The sequence below is a fragment of the Myiozetetes cayanensis genome, unplaced genomic scaffold (genome assembly GCF_022539395.1).
Source record: "Myiozetetes cayanensis isolate MyiCay16 unplaced genomic scaffold, myiCay2020 scf3, whole genome shotgun sequence".
Classification (NCBI taxonomy): Eukaryota; Metazoa; Chordata; class Aves; order Passeriformes; family Tyrannidae; genus Myiozetetes; species Myiozetetes cayanensis.
The window spans coordinates 54,980,583-54,995,392 of NW_026087521.1; the positions used below are offsets into that span (position 1 = coordinate 54,980,583).

Here is a 14,810-nt window from a genome sequence, read left to right on the forward strand (position 1 = left end):
ACAAAAATGTGCTTTTTTTCAAATCTAACAGAAAGAACTACATGCTGCTTAAAATAACAGCAACCACTGGCTGCTGCCTCCACTCCTGCAGTTACCTTCCATTACTGGAAGCAAGCAGTCATTGTGCTCATGTTTTCTGGACAAAGTCATAACAGACAAAAGGAAACAGTGGTCATATAAGTCCAAAATATTTTAAACAAAACAAAAAATATTGAGCTATTTAAGTTAAATAATTAGTCACATAGATTACCTCAGATTGTTACTGACTCATTATTACTAATATAGGATAGCAATGTACTACAGACAGCAGATAAAATGTGTCATTTCTCTAAAAACATAACATATAAAGTCCATATATAATTTGAAAAACTATGAAACCACGATTGCAGGGAGGACATATGATACCAAAATAAAGATATACCAATTTTTTTTTTTTAAATCCCACAAACTGCTGAAATGTCTAGTTATTTGCAAAGAAAGATTCCCATAGTAAATTAAAAGCCACCGAAAATAGCACAAAGACCCCAAAATAGCACCAAAAACCTGACAGGAGTAAAGCCTCACAGAGATGTGTTGTAAAATGTCTAGCTACAGCTCCCCTAGATAACTCAGCCACACACGGATGAAATAAATCATATTTTTAACAGGACAGAGCATCACGAGCAAGTGTAAATCGATAAGGCTGCACATGTACAAGTGAATGCTAAAGGCGTTAGAGCAAAACCCTCTGTGCTGAGACCTCACAGCTGCTCAAGGCAATTACTGGTGTGAGCAAAATCATGCAGCAAGGAGGCAAAGTGTGGTGGGACATTGTTTGGACAGGGAAGCTGCCGGAACAGAACCCCCTGCAGAAACACCCTGACTTGGGCTTTTGGGGTGAACAGAGAAGGATCTGGGCTGCAGCCTGGAGCCAGCACCCCGCATCACAGCCAGCTCCTGCCATCGAACTGGAGACTGAGCCACAAGGTAGCTGCACTTCCATCACAGCAGGGAAGGGGTTTGGCTTGTTCCCAGCTGGAGTCTTGATCCAAGACTCAAAGAAAATGAGAGCAAGGTCACTGTGGCTGTATTTAATATGGGCCACATCAACCACAGATACTGTCAAAAACAAGCTGAGTAGAGGCCATACACAAACAATCACATTTATGTAGATATGATTAAAGGGATACTTAAAACTCAAAAGCACATAGAGAAAACCTGAATCTTGGACTAATACATCCCAAACCTATGCAAAAAAAAAGGATGAGAAATACTAATTTCATTTTTTAGAAGCATATCCTCCTGCAGCCTATGCAACCCACTTAGGGACACTCACAAGGTCTAAACTAGAACTGACTAAAGCTTTAAATGAGGATACATTTAAAAACATGTTCAATGGGTGGAGTTCTCTCCTCTCCTGATTCAGGGCATAACTGGAAAACTACTGACATTTCTTTATCTACACAATAACAATAAAACGAATAACAGCACAAAAAGCTAAGTGTAAATCTGGGATTTTTAAATTATTCACCAGTCTTCTAAACTTAAACCACGGAAACTACTCTGATTAAACTACTTGATTTTTCTAATTTAATTTGCCTTGTTAAAACCTGCCACTGGAACAGCACAAGCTGTGAAATGGAAAGATACAGCATTCTGCCTTTAACACGTGAACTGAAGAACGACAAGTAACACCAAGAACTGGATCACGGAAGATGTGAAGTACTAACAAAAGAAACAGTCTCTAGAGTGGCCTTTATTTAAGAAGACCAACAATTACGACCCTTAAAATACTGTAGTTTGCAAATCCAGACTTTTTAACTTCAACTGCTACACAGGAGCCTGTGATAAAGACAGAGACGTGACAAGAGAACCCTTTCTTGACTTACACTGCCAGAACCAAGGAAAGTTGAGAGCAGGCAGGGAAAACAGGAGAGAGGAAAACCAGCAAGCTAATGCATGGAGATACAGCTACAGCTGTGAGTCAGGACTTTTGTAACTGGTGAACAAGCCTTTAGGCAGCAAAATGAAGGACATGAATTGAGATCCCATGCAGCAAAGGTAGGCAAGGACACTCCCAGGGAACACACAGGGATCAAAGAAAGGGCAAGTGCTTTCAGACTGGCTGTATCACAAGCGCTGAATGGAGCCAGAAGCTAAAAGAAACATTACAAAAAGCAGCTGAGATTAAGAAGGAATGACAAGACATGTTGGGACAAAACACTGAAGGAAGCACAGGCTGGATTCACCGATGACAAGAAGACACTCTGTGGATACACACGGAGTGACGCTGCCAGAGCATAAAGGCAGAAGTGGTCTGGGAAACCCGACAGCACGTAACAGGGCAGAGGCTAAAAGGAGAAATAAAGGAGAAAGCTTTAGCGATCTAAATGACCTTTGAAAAAAAAGATTTCTGAGGAGAAAAATCGAGTGGAAGATGGCAGACTTACATCATCTCCATACCATAATCAGGGCATGAGACATACACCAGAACACACAACAAGTGTAAACTTTGAATAGGAATATACAATTTGCTGTAGAAGATAATTAATCCACATAACTGAGCACCTTGCAGCTCGCTGTGGCCCCATCTATGTTTCCACAGAAAGTGAAAGTTTCCAGTTAAGCACCTGGTGCTGGGCTGAACACAAAAGAGGAAATTACCTCCTAACACCCACCATGGTGTTCCAGTGGTGATCATATCATTACCATAATCACCCTAAGTCCATATTTGACCAGGGAACTCACTGCAAGGAATAATATCAGATCATCTCTCCTACACTTTGGACTTCAAACAATTTCTTTTATACAACATTTTAATTTCACTTTGACAGAAGGAAGACTATGCCTGGTCAGATTGAAGAATGGAATTTTTTTTCCTCTCTTTTTCATCAAGATCTCTCTTCTAGGATAAAAACACCATGCACAAACTAATTCCTTACAGCTCTTGCTCATATATTCATGTATCTACATGCTCTTGTTCTTATATTTGTGTCTCTTACTGAGAGATCTGTTCAGCTTTCTCTCAAATCAGGCTGTGCTAGCCCTGGTTCTGGATTACCCACCTCCAATAATGTTACGAAACAGCTCAAGAACTTACTCTGTGCTCAGATTGACTCTCTACTTTGCTTATCACAAAACTAATTCCTAATTCCTAGCTAAACTGCCTCCTTCTTCTGTGGGTATTTATTTTCCAGAACAACTTCTTTCAAGGGAGGCTTCAATTTTGAAAATCCAAATCAGTTACAGCCTCCAGGTCAGCTTTATTTACAGTTACATTAACTTTTTCAGATCCTTCTTTGCAGATGAAAGGAACCCTTCCAGAACCTGGCTGAGCAGCATAGCTCATACCCCTTCAGGCACTGGCACATGGCAGGGCTGCAGCCTAGCTCTGACCAGCATGCTCAAAGAAGCCTAAATTAAAAAATACTACAATATTTTATCTATGAGAAATAGCATGGTAATTAAGGAAACAGTTTCATGCTTGGACTCCCACGAAAATGGAGCTTGCTTTTCCAGCCTCAATGGCAGAACTACAGTAAAAACTCCTGTTTTCTCTCCCTCAATTGCCAATGACTGTAAATGCAGATTTTTACCATCTAGGCATACCCAGAATTATGCCAAGTCAAGACCATTTCTGATGTACTTTTCATAAGAAAAGACAAGCAAAACCAGGTTTTCAACGCTCTCCCTCAGCACACCTCAGAAGCTTAACCGCCTTTCATTTACAGCTCCCATAGGTGGGCATATTAGTTCAGTTCTGTCCATTTTTTTATCTTCCTCCAATACTTATATCAAGCCCTTTTGTACTCCTGACCTTTCCAACACTGACTTCTTCATCATCCAACATGAATAACACAAGGAAGGGAGGCAAAGGGCTTCTGTACAAAAACCAAACCTTCTCCAACTGGTGTGGTTCAGCACCTCTGATTGCCCCCTGGTTTTCAGGAACCCCCTCTGCACACACAGGGAGCTTGTTGGCCTAACAGCAGAAATCACAGATCTGGAGGCCTTGCACCTTACAGGGGACCTGCAGCTATGATAGGGTCCCCTTTCCTCCTCCCTGCATCTTCTGGCTAGTCAGTGCAGAGAACAGGGAGCTCTGACAGTCCCTGCTGGGAAAAGGGGGTTGTTCCACCCAGCACGATCTCCACAGGTGGTCAGCAGGATGCTTGCATCAGAACAGGGAAAGGTAAACACTGAGGGTCATCTTCTGTGCTGGAATTATGGCAAGGGGGATTAGGTGGAGTCTACTAACCCTTTAAGCCCTGTCCTGAAGACCACCAAGGTTTAGCCTCTCTGTTCTGCTTCCATTATATATATATCCTACAATGATAAATAATAACAAATGTAAGATTCTATTAGATTTCTTCTGCTTATGTATTTAAAGGACCATAAACCATGTCCCTCTGTCTTAAAGGGCTGCTTAAACTCTAGCAAATTGTTAGAAACTAATCAGTTCTATAAGTTCCATAACATACCAGTTCATTACACTGGTTAAAATACAAGCACTAATCCCTAACGACTATCTGGCAAGAATGTAAACTTCATTAATTTCATGTTTTGCTTAGGGCTTGCATAAAATGAAATATTGATTGTCTTGCCATTTAATACAATGTAAAGATGATATGTGTGTATTGGATAAGAATATAAGTATTTATTACAGAAGTAATCAAATGCCAAGTAAAGCCAGAATAACCACTTTTTTAGGTCACTTTGGTGTGGTTTTTTTTTTTTTTCCTCAAAGATCCAAAGCAGCACTGAGGGTGTGCTAAATGGGAGGAATAACACCAGTGTTAACATGTGCAAACTCAACTACATTTATTACCCATTTGCTTTGGTTTTAAAATGAGGGATACTCCAATTTTGGGGAAATGGTTAAGACCAGACTATGCCTGTGTGTTGAAAATACATCTGCAGGACACACAGCACTGTCTGCTCAGGGCAAGGGAAGGCATTACACAGAAAGCGTTTAATTTCTCAAAAAAGATTTTCTCATCACTTTGTACATGCTTCTGCAATTTAACCTTTGCCATCTGATTCAAGCAATTTCCCAGGCTCTGTTAACCTTACTTTTGGGGTGAAAAGAAACAAGAGTCATTATTGTTTACTGGGCTTACTATGTTTCTGCAGTAGAAAATTTAATTTGGGGGGGCATAAGGAAAAGTGTAAGGAAAGAAATTGCTGTGTGGTCCATGAAAGAGAGTCAGTCTTAGCAACCTTTTCCAATGAGGCTTTGAGGCTGACTTTATCCTCTGGGTGAAATATTAAAATTGACTTTATTCCCATGTGCCTGCCAATTTGGATACTGCACTTGCTGACACAAAAGCATAAAAAGAATATGCTAGCTAATTAGATGAATTATAATGATTCTGAAAACATCATTTAGAAAGGAGGTTGAACATGCTTTTACTTGAGGGAATTGTTACTTCTCTGCAAAAATTGTCAATTTCCAAACTTTCCAAAAACAGCTCTTTGCAGCTGTGAAGTGCTGCAACAGAGGCTTGGGGGATATGAAGACATCACAGGAATAACTAGAATACTCTCCTTCCTGTGACTTTGATATTTTTGCTACAACATGAGGGCTGGAATACTAAAGTCACTTTGTTCTGGCTTTTTACTGTGGTTTGATACTGGATGAATAAAATCTTAAGTGTCAATAACTCGAGATAGTTCAAATAAAAGAAAAATGGGATTTTTCTTTTCCCTTGGCTAAACTACTTGTTTGAGGTGAAAGATGGGGCATAAAACAAGGTTTACTGAAACTGTCAGTTAGAAAAGGCAGAAGACTTGTTGGTTTTCCATAACTAAACTACTTTGCCTTACTAAACTATGAATATATTGTAGGGCTACAGTCTCCACTTGCAGCAGTATCTGAGAGCACTTTCTAACAAAGTGCCTGGTAACTTCTCCTGCACACCCCCATTGATGCACACTGTCCCTCAAAGGCAGCACTGCTGGGGTAAGAGACAGCATTACCGAGAAAAGTACATTTTAAGACATACTAACCAATTTGCCATGCCTTTGCAATTATTCTTTGTCACACTCTCTCAAAGCAAGTGAATGTATTTGGAGCTTCCGCATTTCAGACACTGCTAATCTGAGAAAAATGATTTACATTCTGTCTTGTAATAGGCAGCCCAAGGCAGTCTGCTTTCTGCCCAGTGCAGGCACATCAGGGAACACATCTGGCATGCTGGCCAATTGTTTACTCTTACTCCTCGTTTCAGGGGAGAGGGTCATCTTATGACAGATCAGGGCAGTTATAAAAAACTTCAATCTGTGAAGATGGTAAAGAAGGAGGTCACCCTTCATCTGGGTTTTTGCATGCCTTGTACAAAGGGTGTCAGGAAAATGTGGTTAACAGATTGTGGATGCCACTTTCCCCAAAGCAAGAAAGCCTCCTTCAACATCATTTACCACATCGTGTCATGGTATGATGTTGAATGATGGCAACTGATGTTATGCTTGCACTGCACAGGAGATGGATAACACTCTTTTTCCTCAAAAATAAATAACCTGTTTGCTTCTTCCTCACCAGCTATTGCTGCCCTGGCAGAGCAGCCCCCAGATAACAAAGCATTCCCATATGTGCACACCTGATCCCTTCAGTTCTGTCTCTCAGACAACGGATGGTGTTGTTCAGGCTTTTACTTCATCGTTCATCTGTCACCCATCTTGGGCCTTGGCAAGTATGACTGGCGTCTCAGGTAGGTTCAGAGCCACGTTTTCATAAAGTGCTGCCCAGGGATACAGCACATGACAGATAAAGAATTATCTTGCCAAACCCAGGTTGCAAAACAGATCGTGATTCACCCAAAACAGAAGGAAATGCTTCACAGTGGCCACGCAGCTTAGCAGGAGGTCAGCAAGTCTCTCCTCCAACAACTGGCACATTCTGCTTTCTGAAGTGTCAACTCATTTTTGTTAGAAAGAAAAGGTGCTTCTTAAAATTTATCATTAACCTATACTCTTAAAAGAAGTTTGTTCTGCTGCTGTCTTTGTCAGGCAGCAAAGTTACTCAGCAGTTCTCTGAAAAGAGGCTTCCTACAGCTCCTTGCTGGGGCACAGAGCAGGGGTTGCTACAGCTGGAAAGGACTGGTAGACCTGGAGAGAATGTTTCCATAGGACATCACAGAATTAGCTACATAAAACAAGAAGAGTATTTCCTCAACAACACAAAAATGAGGATAAACATCTCCAAGACCCACCCTGACTGCTTATTCAACATATTCCAGTAGTGTTTGGTTGTATGTTTTCTCATTTTTGTTAAAATTGTATATGTTTCATAGTATTAAATATGCACTTTTTTGACATTAGGAGTACTATGGAAACAAACACATACTGTTAAAGAAAATTGTGAAGAGATTTTTCTTTTTCTTCTTCCAATACAGCAAAATAACAACTATCCTCATTATCATAGTTCCCTGCATTAGTTTCTTCAGAAGTCTCCTTCAGAAGTTTTCTATCCCTCTTTCTAAAAATGCAGGAATTAAGAAATTTTCCCATTACTTTTCCTTTTCTGTGCTGTCCAAAAGCCCGTCCTATCTTATCCAGCTCCTGTGAATCTTGACTTCTTGGAGGAAATGCCCAAATCCATTTCTTCTACATAAAACATTGGTGAATACTTCATGTACACAATACGTAGGATAATGATTTTAACTGCTGAAACAGTTCACTAAATGCTACTGTGCAGGAGGGAATTAAACATTTCTCTGTATCACAGTGCCAGGAACGCCCCTTGTTACCTCTGCCAGGAGCTGTCACTCACCCTGCACTGTACACATACTCTGCACCTCACAAATCTACCTGCAGCTGCCAGGTTGCTCTTCATGAAACAATTCCTGGATTTCTGTAGTGTATTTTTCACAGGAAGTGCTAATGAGTGTAAGCGTGACCGTAAAACTTGGTCTGCATTACCGAAGTCCTCACTAACACCAGTGCAGACACTGAAATGCCCATCGTCATCTTCACTAGAGCTCTCAAAAGGCTCTGTCCCTCCCTGAGGACGTAAATGCTCTTCCCACTTCATTACTGAGAACTGCATCCCACTGAACTCATGACTTTGCCCACCTCCAATCCCATTGTCTCCAGCGAGACAACATACGTGCTCAGGCTGAGTCACATGTCTACGTGCTCCACAAAAACAAGGCCACAAAAATGGCAGCGAAGGGTTCTGTTGACAAGGGGCTCTCTGCAGATAAGGCAGAAAGACATAATTTCATTCTGAACGCAATGACTGAATGGCCCCCATCATTAAATGCACTGTCTACATCCACGAGTGCTGAGACACGCTTGTGTCACTGTAATCAAGCCATCCAGACCCATTTTCCTCTATGCTTTTCTCTCCTCTATTTCTGTTAAGAGTAGTTTTCAGTCTTGTACCTGGGTTACATCTGTCCTTAGCCACTGCCCCTCTCACCAGTATCTTGGGTGAAAGGCAGAGCACCATAGGAAAAATGCCCCATACAAGGCTGACAGAGTTCACTCCAAGCACCATGGCATTTGTAATGTCTTGCTGAAGGGTTCAAGAGGAAAGAAAGGACCATAAAATAGCAAAATAAAGTAGTAAAGAAAATCAGTTAGTTGGAAGAAAAATATTTGTTTCTCAGAGACTAGTTAGAGGTAAGGAAGGAAAGACTTGCATCAGCAAGGAGCCCCCAGCAATTTTGCTCTCGCTGATCACAGTGAGCAAACAAGATATAAAAAAATACCCCGAACTGTCACCTAAAAGTGATTAGGTAGTCACTTTAGTTTTCTCCATTAGACTGACATGAACTAAACGAGATCTTCACTACATATGCCTTAGATCCAATTTATCCTCAATGGCTTTCTGAGACCATTCTCTCTTCTACAACATCCCAAACAACTCCTTCAGTTCCACCAGCATCTCACCAGAATGTTTGAAAGAAAAATTATAATTTCCAGAGAAAGCAGGTTTAAAACAATAAACCCTGCACCAATCTTTGCACTTACTGGGCCCTATGATGCTTGTACTTGTTCACTCAGACAAGCATTAAGCTCTTGAGTGGCTGTCAAAGATGATGCCTCCTCGGCACTTCTTTAAATTTAGGCTGTAGTGTTATGCAAGCCCTACAGCTACTGAAGTGATTCTTTGCTAAAAGGCTTCAATAACATTAGTAATCAGAAAAATTCTACGAGTTCTAATGCACCTATATTTGCACCCAATGGCATGTCAAGACAAAAGTTAGACAAAATGTCAGGTTTTGTTAAAAAACGTTGAAGGGACCTTAGAGGGTCCCATCACCAGCAAAATGCCATGGATGGTCCTTTCTGAATGTTTACAGCTGGAGAAAAAGCAAAAACTAATGTGTCTTTAAAAGGTGAGGCTGACCCATGAGCTGCTCCAAATGGGGCAGAGAGCAGCTGCAACAAGGCAGGCAACGGAGGCACTGATCAGACCACGTCCTTCATGCTCATGCTTGGCTCAGACTGCATCCCCCCTGGCATGCTGTGCTAGTTTCAACTAGGATAGAGTTTATTTTCTTCCCAGTAGCTATGTTTTGGATTTGTGCTGAAAACAATGTTAGTAACACTGGGATGTTTTAGTTACTGCTGAGTGGTGCTTACACAGAGTCAAGGCCTTTTCAGCCTCCTCACCACACCCCACCACTGAGTGGGCTGGGGTTCACAAGAAGTAGGGAGGCAGCACAGCTGGGACAGCTGACCCACGCTGACCCAAAGGATTTTCCATACCACATGGCATCAGATTCAGCATATAAATCTGGGGAAGAACAAAGGGGGAGATGCTCAGACTGATGGCTCTTATCTTTCCAGGTCACCGTAATGCCTGTCATTCCATAGTGAAGCCCTCCTTCACGAGGTGGGCTTTGAATCCAAGGTGCTTTGTGGCCACATGACTTTACCATGCAGGTGGTGAAACCAAAAGAAAAAGGTTTTTCACCCAGAGGGTGGTGGGGCACTGGAACAGGCTCCCCACAGAAATGGTCACAACACCAATGCATTGAAGAAGCATTTGGACAACACTTTCAGGCATGTGGTGTGACTCTTGGGTTGTTCTGAACAGGGTCAGGGGTTGAACTCACTGATCCTGACGAGTCCCTCCCAACTCAGCATATTCTATGATTCTATGATAAATTACTTGTAAGAGGTATAATTTGAACAGGGACCCAGTCCATAAAAGAGAACAGGATTATGAAGCATCAGACTTTCAACATCCACATAATCCGAATCCTTTCAAAAAAATATCTTGGCTTTGTTTCTACAAAACATAAAACTTATAGCAGAAAAAAAAAAAAAAAGGCAAAACAATTTTAATTGTAAAGAAAACCCCTGACATGGAGGGACACCATGCAGATTCTTTCTGCCTCAGTCTAGGCACCATGTTTTCTCCCCACATGGATTTATTATCCATCCTTACCTCTATATCGCTATAACTGAGGAAGAGGTTCTCCAAAACCAGACAGCCATGAAACTGTAGAAATGAAGAGAGATATTGATGTTGAACATCGTGGAACGTCATTCAGCAGCAGCTCCCATTTGGTATCTCACCTATGTGAGCCCTGGCAGGCTGGCAAGAAGGGACAGCCACAAGGAGAGAGGCCCAGGGCAATCACATTGCCCTCCCTTTGTGCTCTTGCCACATTATAGCACCCTACTGCAGATGTGAGATGCCCAGGCTCAGCTCAGAGTTGAGCCGTTCAGGGGCCTCCTTTCCCAGGTTTTGGTGCGTTTGCCTGTCTATACATCTGTAATTAGCCAGTAAAGGTGCCAGCAAACAGCACTCAAGAATGTGTCACATTGTTCCTGGGACCTCCAGGTCCAACACAACCCATGGCAGATTGCACAGGACTCAGTTGGAAAAGCTCTGCCTTGCCTGTTAATTAAGCACATATGTACAACTCAATTTGTAATCTTTGGAAATGTAATACTCAGAAACCACTCTGTCAAGATAAGGTTGAAGAAAAACAAAAACACTATTGTTACAATCCAGTTTTCATCTTGGCCAATTTACCCTCCAAGCCTCCTGCTCTCCAGGCAGTATTCTTCTTTATTACACAGTGCACAAAGGGGATGAAGAAAATGTAAACCAAAAAATGACTGACCTCTAAGGCTGCCAATTTGTTCCACATTTTCCTTACTCTGCAACATATGACTGTTCTGTATGTGCGTCCCTCAGTCTGAATTCTACACACACATCACCCCAAAGAGCTGCAGGGCAATAGGGAAAAGAAAATGGGAGAAGTTTTCTATTCCAGCTGCTGCTGCTGCCAAAAACTGAGCTTTGAGCCCACCAGGAGAACTAGAGGACACACAAGAGCAGGGTGCAGTATGTTCCACATACTCTGGTTTTCTGTTCAGTTTTCTCAGTAATGCCTCCTGCACACAGCAACAATCAAACTTGTATTTCCAAATTGAAATTAGTAAGTAAGTGTGCAACAAAATGTACATAGTTTTTGGTTAAAACCACAGAAAAACTCTTTGTCGGGAGACCTTGATTTAAAAATTATTCTCCCTAAGATTTGGCTACTGCACCAGCATATTCTCATGAGGACCTTTTCTTCTGAGCATCTCTCCAAAATCTATGAACGAGGGAGTTATTCCAATGCACCATGGCTGTCTATGACTTTTTAAATAATTTTGGTAAGTTTTGAAAAGGTCTAGAGGACTCAGAAGAATATCTCCAATTATTTTTCAAGAGGGCTTACATGCAGAAAGATCAACCTTTATAAAAACACTAAAGATCAACCTTTATAAAAAAACTAAATAGATATATTATTAGGAGGTGTCTGAGGTTAAACATTTTAAATAAAGTGCATGTAATACGGGCTGTAAGTCAGTCGCATGAGCTTAATTTGGACTAATTAAAAGCTAAAACATCAACACATGAAAGAATTACCCAGTGGAACAGAACTAATAAAAGTCTCTTAAATTAAACTTCACTAGGAAGTAAACTGTAGATCCTGCACATCAACAAGCCTAGGAAACTTAAAATTTAATACATCTAGTAAGTGGATGATCAGGAACGTGTATCTTTGTCAGAAAAGAATTTATTAAAAGGCTTCATTTTTATTTCTTCCCCCATCTTCATAGTACCATTATCCCCCCCCCCCAAAAAAAAACCACAAAAACAACAACAACCACCCAAACAACATTTAAACAATAAATTCAAAATTTCAGGCACATTTTTTGCCTGGTTTTTTTTTTTTTTTTATATAAGTAGTAGATTCAAAAGGTGAGATGAAAGTTCCACTAAATGTCAGGACAGACACAGTGTAACCATAGTACATTATTATCCTGAGAAAGGTTACTTGAAAGTGTTAGCACTGGAACAAATTTTGCTGCTATTAAAGGTCACAGACATTTTTTCTGATAGTCTCCACTGGAATAAGATAGGGACATTTTGGTAGCTGCTCTGCAACAGCAAAGTGGATAGAACTGTTCACTGAATAAACAGTAAAAGCATAGGAACAGTTGGGTATTTTTATCTAACTGGGCTAACATTTTGTGTATACACTGATATCATATATTTACACAGCTAGCAAATTATACCTGTAATGGTTACAACACTACAAGGATTAGTCATCAAAATCAATTCTATCGCTACCAATCCCAATAAATATTAATGTCCCCTGCTAAACTACTTAATCTGCCACAGAGAATCAAAATCATTTCAACTTCACAGAACACTTTTGTTTATGCCTAAAATTTCCATGACTATTACCTTGCCCTGTTTATAAAAGGAATTAGTGCAGTTCCACAAAATTGATAGCGTAAATCATCCAAGTGCTATCAGAAGACAGTGTGCTTCCCCTCCCTGATTTTATAGTTCCTTGTTTTGTATGGGTAGCAGAACAGTACAGTTTAATCTTGCAAAGGCCAATTCTGCATCAGTGGTGGCAGGGAGTGGAGACTGATTATAAGGTAATCAATTACACAGTAACTTCAATTAGAAGCTCCAGAACATAACCAGGGCCCTGCTGTGCTGGAGAACATACCCCAGTGAGGCAGGACCTCTCTGGAAAGCATCCTGGTGCACCACCCATCCACCCTCTGTGTCCTACAGGGGTGTTCTGACACACTTCTCAGCTGCCACTCCACAAAAAACAGCTGATGTAGGGAGAGAGGAAAGTCCAGCCCTTCAAAGGCAGAGTAGCAGCTGTCACTTACTGATTTTAAGGAGGAGCAGGTGATCAAATTTGAGGACCTGCACAACCCAGGTCCCATCAGGAACACACTGCAGAGCTGGAGTTCAAATTCCCATTGAAACCACAGTGACAGGGTCACTCCTCCTCCAGCCTTATGACACAAACTTCCCAAGACACTTGCTAATTAATACTGAGACTCCTGGAAATGGAGAATAAATTAAAAAGATGTGGTACAAATGTATTCTCCATCTGTGACTCTCACTACAACTCACTCCACAGAAGCTGGAAGTTTTTCCATGTGATTTCAGTGAATAATAACCTGGTTACTCTCAGCTTTACAGTGATCTCATTGCTAAAAACATTTCAAGCAGACAACTCAGTCTTTCTCCTTTAGTGTCAAATATAACAGAAGTAGCCAAGAACCCACAAGCTTTGCAAACCCATAAAATCACATTTGGCTTTCAGCTACAGAACAAAAATAGAACCAAATCACAGAGGTCTCATATAGTCCCTGGAAGCTTCAATCAAGAAACAAACACAGGCTGCAGCCTTTGCCCAGTTTTTGACAGATCTCTGTTTCCAGCAAAAGTAAAATGGATTGATGGTTATTGGGTTTGATCTTCTATGTAAAACAAGCCTCCACTTTCACTACAACTGTCTTTGCTCAACAACTTGCATCTAACATGGAGCATATTATTTAGAATCCAATCTAATTTAAATAAACACTGAGAGCAACTGAGGATTTATCACATCGTTGATAATCAGTTCCACTGCTTCACTGCATTCAGTTAAAAATATTCTTTTCCCCCCTCTTGATCAAGTTTTGCTGAATAACATGGAACCACAGGAAGCAAAGAAGCCCCCAAGAAACAGAGCTGTTCTCCTTGTGGAGGTAGTTTTACCCTGCAATCCAGTGTTTCTTTTTTTTTATGAGGAAGCCAATATGTTTAGTTTAAATTCTCATTATAAAAACATGTTTTCCTAAAGTCTCTGGAGTTAATTCCCCATACAGAGTGGTCTGAGAATCTTGTTCTTAGTTAAACAATGCTTTTCTTGTACTTTGCTTGCTTTCCTAATTATCTTTTTCCTTTCTTTTTTTTTTTTTAATATGAATTGCTTTGATGTGTGAAGCAAAGACAGTGATATAGTCAGAATATTTCATATAAGCTCTCAATTTTCCCAAGCTTTGAGCATCAATATTGGTATCTAGGTTTGAAACTTTTATCCCAGACAAGAAAGAAATAAAATTATATTAAAAAAAAAAAAGTCTCAGGATGAAAGTAACAATCTTAATTAGATATGAAAATGTAGATTACTTTTTTGTGACCGATTTTTTGACAATGACAGTGACAACAAAGCAATCTTCTCATTACCAGCAGTTATTTATTACCTATATGAAGCCAAAGTAAACCCATCTCCTTCAGAGACATGCAGCTCCCAAAATAAAAGTAGCACAAACTTCACCTTGTGCTGCAGACAGGAGGTAGGGACATGCCAAAGTCTTTCTGACCAGAGTTTACATGCCTTGAAAAGCATTGTTAGGAGCTCTTAGTCTGACCACACTCTCTGCAAAACTACAAAAATAAACCTGGGGACAGGAGAAATCACAAAGGCAAAGGGCAGGGACAACCAACAGAGGACAATCCATGCAGGCTGGTGCTCAGCTCTGCAGATGACACTTGGGCATGGGGTGGAAGGGAG

The 14,810-nt window shown here is 40.7% G+C and overlaps 1 protein-coding gene across 2 annotated transcripts in view; it reads right to left on the reverse strand.

Moving 5' to 3' along the window:
• Positions 1-14,810, reverse strand: part of CHST11 (carbohydrate sulfotransferase 11) — a 163,157-nt gene that overhangs the window by 113,433 nt on the left and 34,914 nt on the right. The gene's annotated exons all lie outside the window — the stretch shown is intronic.